This window comes from Montipora capricornis, chromosome 8, assembly GCF_036669925.1.
Source record: "Montipora capricornis isolate CH-2021 chromosome 8, ASM3666992v2, whole genome shotgun sequence".
In the NCBI taxonomy this organism is placed as follows: Eukaryota; Metazoa; Cnidaria; class Anthozoa; order Scleractinia; family Acroporidae; genus Montipora; species Montipora capricornis.
Genome location: NC_090890.1, coordinates 42,255,331 through 42,263,253, shown reverse-complemented (window position 1 = coordinate 42,263,253; position 7,923 = coordinate 42,255,331). Strand labels below are relative to the sequence as shown.

The 7,923-nt window shown below is 41.3% G+C and overlaps 1 protein-coding gene across 1 annotated transcript in view; it reads left to right on the top strand.

The window, feature by feature from the left end:
* LOC138059349 (dynein regulatory complex subunit 3-like) overlaps window positions 1–1,271 on the top strand; it is a 22,208-nt gene extending 20,937 nt beyond the window's left edge. Inside the window, exon 12 of the mRNA XM_068904938.1 lies at window positions 665–1,271. The gene's annotated coding sequence lies outside the window, so the exon portion shown is untranslated. The remainder of the gene's footprint in view (window positions 1–664) is intronic.
* Window positions 1,272–7,923: the final 6,652 nt, after the last annotated feature.

Sequence of the window (7,923 nt, the reverse complement as noted above, 5' to 3'; positions counted from 1 at the left end):
AAATTTGCAGCATGTCCCTTGTGGGCCACCGTATAACAACGTATATACATGTATATATATATATAGACCTATATAATATATATTTAGCCAAACCTAAAAGCGGAGCTCCCTGGCCAGTTATTTATTGTCACAATAAGTTAAACACGAAGTCTCACTATAAAAGGCGTGGTGCCTTAGGCACATGCAAATGATTTGTCAATCAACCGTGGACGCAAACGAGAGCTCTGTGGTACTTTGTTCACTTAAAAGCCCCTCATGGCAATGTGCCTTTTTTTAATCCCTAGCCCCATTTTTTGCGCTTTAAGGGCTTCCGTCTCTGTGTAGCTGTTTGTTGATCACCATCTTGGATAATTAATCAGTCGCGCTTGAACGAATACGAACAAAAGCAGCGCGTGAAGCGCCCCCTTTTAGGCAGCGTTTACTCAAACACGGTTTCACATCGACACGGTTTCATGACTTCGAAACCGCGTCAAAACCGATGCGGTTTGGAAGTGCACGGTTTACACGGAACCGTTTTCGCCAGAAAATCCAAGTCGTGGTGGTATAAGCGAGCGCTGCACTACATGCTAAATTCTCTATTTTGAATCGAACAATGCAAATTTCACACCAAAATAGTAACCGTATTCAAATCGATGCGGATTTTTTTTGTTTTGTTTTGTTTTAGAGTTCTTTTCTCATTGGCTGGGGAAATGGTGCAATTTAGAGCAAACTGCTGAGAACCAATCAGATTGCAAGGATCACCAGTGATTTCTAAATGGTTGTAATAAAGGACTGAATTGTAATGTATCGATAGTGGGTTATTGACCATAATAACATGGATGTCCAATATCAAAAATGTATTAGCTGGAGTATGGCCGCCTCTATGAGCTACGCAGCTCCGCTATTCACCAAGGACACCTGGCAAAATGCGAATAGACAAGTTAGTAAGCTGCACCATCTCTATGAAAGCCCTTCCCAGAAAATTTCTGGCGACGAGTATCCAGTATCACAAAACACGTTTTGCCAGGAAAAAGGCAAAAGTTGACAGAAAGGTAAATGTAGGCAGGAAAAGGGATAGAAGAGACAAAAAGTTGAGTAATCAAGTTGAATTTGCACTTTCGAAATCACAGAATTAATTATGTAACTTTTTAAAGACACACTGTTTTATGGAATGGCTTACCCCTTGATCTTCGGCAAGCACAAATTCTTAACAGTCTTTGCGCCGGTTGCTATGATTTCTTTCAATGATTACTCTTATTTGTTACTTTTAATGCACACGGCATACATGGAAAGCAGAGGTTTTCCTCTTTTATTCATATATTGCTACTTTTCTTAGTGATGTTGTAATTGATATTCTTATTGTAATAATTTAGGTGATGTATCTACCGTATATATGTAATAGTAATTGGACTGAGTGGAGTACACCTCAGGGAGTAACTATGCAAGTGATTTCAAAAGCGCACGAGGCCAATTTGAAATTACGGGCATGATTACCCCTGAATTGCACATGTACGACACGAAGTCCTATTACTAATTAATTGTAACTAGAACAAAATTCGAGGATAAAAAGTCTCTGAATACCTTTTTGTGTCAAAAAGATAAAATTATATTCAATCTGTTTTGCAAACAGTAGGAAAATAGCCAGAAAGATCCCATCCAAGTGCAAGTGATTGACGGGCGAATGGCGTACGTAGGGTGCCCAATTACAGGCATCCAATTTAGAGTTGTTCAAATTGGACACCCACGAGATCGCGCGCCAATTACAAGACAAATAGGCGCACGCAGAACCAATCAGATGCGAGAATTTTGTAATAGTTACGATTAATAAAGTTATGAGGGTGTCAATGGGGTTAACTGTTTAGCGTATAAAGAGGTCTTTTGGCTGTCGTAACCGTATAAACAACAATATATGAACTTAATGATATATCACATGAATCATATATTGAACTGCGGATATGAAATCAAGTAAAGCTACGATCCTCGCATTTATGAACGCAATTTTAGCAATTGCGTAGGAAAGCGTACCGCGCACCAGTGGCTGCACCGGTATCATGCGGGAGGTCGTGAGTTCGACTCCGGCCGGACCAACACTCAGGGTCTTTAACTGAACTGAGGAGAAAGTGCTGCCTTTGTAATTACATCCGAAAATGGTTAGACGTTCAAGTCTTCTCGGAAAAGGACTATAAACCATAGGCCCCGTCACACAAATATCTTCCATGTTCATTAATTCCCTGTGGAACGTTAAAGACCCCACACACTATTCGAAAAGAGTAGGGGATGAAGTTCCCGGTGTTGTGGCTGTCCTCTGTGAGTATATGAGTGGGTGGGTATAGCACAGGTCCACATCAGCTGAATAGCTGCCAAAACTTCAACCTGCATAAACAAATAAATAACAAACAAATTCCGAAGGTCGCGCCGGTATCGCGAGGTCACGGGTTCAAACCCGTAGTCCGGAAATTTTCAGGCTTCCCTACGCAATTGCTAAAATTGCGTCCATAACTGCGAGGATCATAGCTTTACTTGAATATATGAACTTGTAGACAATTTTTATGCAAGGGCCAGCTGAACAAAGTGGAAGCGCCGGATCTTGGGAGATCTAACCAGCAAATAATAGTTGCGGTTACACTCGCCTTCTGCCCGAGGTAACCCTGTGGGCAATTTCCTTGGGCTGGGATCGGTTTGGGTTTCCGGTCAGGTTTAGTCCTCCGGTTACATTGCGAATAATTACCCAAGGTCAACTTTTGACCTGGCAGTATTTGGGTTTAGAAGTGTTGACGGGCCTGCACGACTCCTGCAGTTCGCAAATAGATTGCTCTTTCAGCCTTTATAGTTTAGCTGTTACTAGAGTGTCTTTTAGGGATTTTCCTTTGCGATATGAAATGAGCGGCGGCTCCTTGAAGATATTTCATAATAGAGTTTAAAAGTGTTGACGGGCCTGCACGGCTTCTGCAGTTCGCAAAAAACAAAACAAAACTTTGCCGCACTAAAAGAAATCGAATTAATGGGTATTTAGAGCAAAGACAAGTAAAATATACTCACTTTGAACCTCGAAAGTTGGCCGTGTTTGATACCACGTGTAATGAATTTGGTACATGCCAGGATATTTGCCGCAATTTCAGGGCAACACCACAAAAATGTGCCCAGCATGTGCTGCGGTTTCCGGAATTAATCTCTTGTGGTTAGATAAACCAAGACTAAACCCTACGACTTGGTTCGGGAAACGTCATGGGTAATTCTTTTGGTCTTTTTGATGTATCCATAGTGATTCCCCATGGGCAGTTTCACTTTGGGAATAGAGGTTACATACAAAACACATACTTCCCATGGGTAAAGTCTCACTTTCCCGTGGGCAAAAGTGGAACCGCAACTAATATGTAACTCCCTGAAGCAGTCAGGCCATGCCTGACGAAATATTGGTAAATCCAAAAATTTATATCCTCACCGCTGCACAACCAGCCTTGCAGTATTATTTTGTTTTAAATGTATGAACTGACTAACGTATAAAAGAAGATCGACTTTTTAGCGTATGTGGTACATAATGACCAAAGGGTGCAGACCCTCTATGATAAATAACATTTTTAGGTAAAATGTAAATTTTAGTTTACTTTGACCTCGTCTAACACTTCTTGAGACTTTTGTACCATCTATTTCGTATCATATTGCATGTTCTGTGCTTCCCTCATCTCATTTCGTGACGTGCTCCGAGCCTGCGCTCTGCCTGCGGTTTTAGATACCAGTTCCAGGCTTCTCTCTCCACTCATAAAAGTCATAAAATCATATGAATTCACTGACTAATCTCCTTTTTTGCTGTTTACTGACTAAATCCAATTTTTCTAACAGTTTACTGACTAAATGGAATTTTTTTTTGGGCCGTTTACTGACTAGAGCCATTACCTTACACAACGACCATAACAAAGACGCTTCGCCCCAGCGCACAATAGTGAACATTCAGTTTTCAACTTGTGTATGAGTTTTTTTTTGTAAAGAGTTCAAGCGAATAGATTTCTCAGTACACTGTTACGGTATTATCTCCAAATCTGGTGTAATTAAACGTGATCTCACGTCATATTAACCATGGAATATCCTTTACTCGCTTCATTATTAATCAATTATATATAAACCCATAAGACGTTGTAAAGTAACAATGACTACTTCGACAAAATGCACAAGAGACGGTCAAGGTCCTTTTAGGCCCTCCAGCCTCCAAAATCCCCGAGTGGTTTTTGGAAATGTATTACCGGTAAAATCAACATGGGTGTACGCTCAATGTATCAGCCGTATTCGTCACTCTCCCTTGCATGTCTGACCAATCCAAATGCGTCTGGGATGGTTGCCTTTCAATTTGAAGTCGACTCCGTAATTTGCCGAACTCAGTGTTTCCCCTAACCCTGATGGACAAAGCCCATCTTGAACGATGCAAAAACGTAATCTGAGCTTTTCACGCATTCGAAGATAGGTGCGAAAAGTCTAGTCTTGGCTTTATACTCCTGGCCCCTTTTAATATCCTCGTGACATGTTGGCTGTGATCATTTTTCAGTCCTTTATCAGGGAGAGGGTCTCGATACGTGCGCCCTGACTCAAAAACAAAGTGAGATTCTCTACTCTTGTAGGAGCAAGAACATTAATACGTTGAGCCACTGAATTCAACACAGACAGTGTTTCTTCTTGTTCTTTGTTGCCCTGTTGAACAGCCGGCAAAATAAGGCTTCTGAGCAGACAAACTCGCTGAACGCATTCTCGGTTGTGGTCGGTTGAACGCTAAAATGGGATCGTGCAAGTCACAGTGGACTTTTTGCGTTTTCTTGTCGTTGAGAGCTTGTATGTTATTAAAGATGACGAGAAAGGATTCTTGCATCTCCCTTTCAAAGTTTCTGCCCTTAAAGTTCAAGGGTTCCGGCCTCAGTGTGTTTTTGGGTCTATCCATGCTGAGTCTCGACATGTCCATTTGTACAATTCTTTTACCTTACGTTGAGAAAGTTGCAGTAGTGCAAGCAAAACTTTGCGGAGACTTGTCTTAGGGAATCAATTTACTGATGCACTCTCCCTGCCGACCTTACGGTTATTCACGTCTCATTACTCATTCCTTACATAATAACACCAGACTGATACGATTTAAGAGTATGCACGCGGCTTATATTATCGATGTGGAGCTAGAGGGGTGAATAAGGGCAGAGCGTATGAGAGACAACAACAATAGCTGAGCAACAGTTGCGTAACAATTATTTAAGATTGAGCTCTGTTGAAGTACTTTTTTGTGTTTTATGAAACAGTTAGGACAAACGCAACTGTATAAGCAATAAAAAATAAATGAGACTAAAACAATTCAGAACGGGAGAGAGGGAAAGGTGTACATAAGTTTGTTTACACGCATGCACCCTGAAACCCACCACCAATTGTAGCCAATACCATTTGGTCTACTTAACACGAGAGTTAACAATTATAAACTGTAACAGGCCTTAAAACCTTTTTTGTATCCTTGAAAGAATAATTCCTGTCTAGGTCTTTTTTATGCGGATTGCACAGAATAGATTACACGATTACGTAATTCAGTTAAATTCAAAGATGCTTGAACCCCATAGATTTTAATTAATCCCTAAACTAAACTTTGTAGGTTTATTTTGAAGCGATTCAACAAGTTCATGTTTTCAGCCGTGAGTCCATGTTACAAAATTGTCATGCGTCATTTTATGCTCGAAATAATAACCTGTTGATTTGAGCCATGTTGATGGATAACTGTTTTCCGTGATAAAAGTTCTTTAATTTATCACCACTTAGAAAGTCACGTGGCTTTTTAGCATGCATCTTGTTATGCAAGCTAAAAGTTCACGTGCTGAAAAGGAGCTAAGATTAAAAATCAACGTTGGCACGTGGAAATCGTGTGCTTCCACGGAACCGTCGTTTCCAGGGTTTTGAACTGCGCGATGAAAAAAAGTAACTTGTTGCAGCTTTTAGCAAGAAAGAAATGGGAAAATATTGGTGTGCTTTAGATTTATATCGTCACGAAACGGCTCCGATCGTCGATGGATGTTGTGTTGTCATTATCAGCTCCCTCGCGGCCAAACAACACACCCTTTCTCGATGTTCTTAACGTGTTCCATTTCTTTTCTTCCCGTTTACTTTCTCATACAACCTTCATAAATTGGTGGAAGGATAAGTGGTGGCAAAATGTGTGATAATATTATCGGGTGCTTATTTTTTGTCTCGTGTGTGCTATCCCTGTGGCTCATTTCCTCGGTAAACGTTGCTTTAACTCCGTCATCTCTCGCCCTGTACCGTTCCCTGTCGTTTGCGATTGCTGACTGGCGAGTGATGGAGACAACTGCATCCTTTGATGACAAACTCGCATCTGCGGTCCCCATCCATTGATTTTCCCCTTGGGATAAACCATGATTTAATTCCAGCCGTGATCGTTCTTGTTTGCAATAAGCCCTTCCTTCTCGGTTTAAATACTTTCCAGGAATTTTTGAGGGAAAACCAGAAACTACGAGATTATGCTTGTAGCTAAGTTTTCTGTGATTACCGTTGTCTCCTCTGCAGGATTCTCTGTGTAGAAGTGAGAGTTTTTCCTTTTCATTTTCAAAGTGCAACTCTATCATCTTCCTTTCTCTGTCGAGCTGTTGGCTAAATTTGTTCAACGCCATTTTACAAGCGGTGTTTCTTGTCAAAACTTGTCGCCGGGAAACTCTTGATAGCCAACTGGGTCCTTTGAACTCTTCTCTCTTACGAATTCCGTCGATTCGGCGGTCTTCCATTATTGGCAATTTTACTTCTAGTGGAACTGTCTCTGACCGTCATGAAGGCGATATCATTGCAAGCTTACCTTTACATTTCTCTGACTGTTCACAGGTTTTGTTGTCAGGTTATCAATGGGTGGGTGTTTAACTGTCGCCTTTGAGGCCTGACGTTATTGCACGCCCAGGAAATGGTTTCTTTTTAGTCCAAAAGCCGTTTGCACGGTAAAGAAGAGAGTTTATAATCTGTGCTTTTTATGGACGGTTCTCGTGAAGAAGAAAATATGTAAAATACTCATCTCAATTTATCTTATTTTCTGGAGAACAAGGAGGCCCTTGCAGAACAAACGTGCTGTTTAAAATCGAAAACTGATGGAAGTGATCTTTCGTTATTTTGATTGACACAAAGCGTGCTTAGTCTTGAGCGGAGTGAGTGGTTGTTTTCCGCTCAGTGGTTTGCAGAGCGATCGACAGACAAAACCAAGGTTTAGCGTTGAGGGAAATTATCATATTATTTGCAGAGCTTTGTGCGGTGATGAGCCTGTCTTATATTTTCGGCTTTCGTTTCTTTTCCTTGGAATGCTGAAGATTTCTCATCCCCGAAGAGATTGTCAACTTTCTGGGGCTCAGCAGGCATAGGGTCATCCCACAGCCGAATGGCCTTGGAGGGTGGGTGATGTGTGTGTAAAAGTTTGCAGTTTGACCGGAACGTAACTGAGGCGGTCTACTGGGCGTGAATCTTCGAGCCCAGCCTCTGGTAACTAACAAGGCCAGGCGGCTCTTCGCTTCTAGGGCCTTTCATGATTAATTTTCCCTCCCCTCTCTTATCACAAAAGCGTCAAACATTCTATTACGGTTTTCTATATATATTAAGAAGTAAGCTTATCTCGGAAAAACTACTGAATGTAGTTAAATCGTACTTGTGTTAGCCACCTCTTCAGCATGATGAAGACCAAATAACTGTGAAAGATCTCACATCGCGGATTTCCGGTCCTTCTGATTGGCTCGGGATTTTTTTAACAGGCCTTGGATAATCTTTTTACGAGGCGCTGGCGGCCTCTTTTGAGCAGTTGGTCTATTTAACAAATCGAAAGTGGTTCAGCGTTGTCTGTACTCTTATCGACAACGATATTCGTCATCACAGTGGTCAAAATGTTGACCACAACAAATTTAAGAGTACAGACAACGCTGAAGCACTTTCGATTTGCTTTTT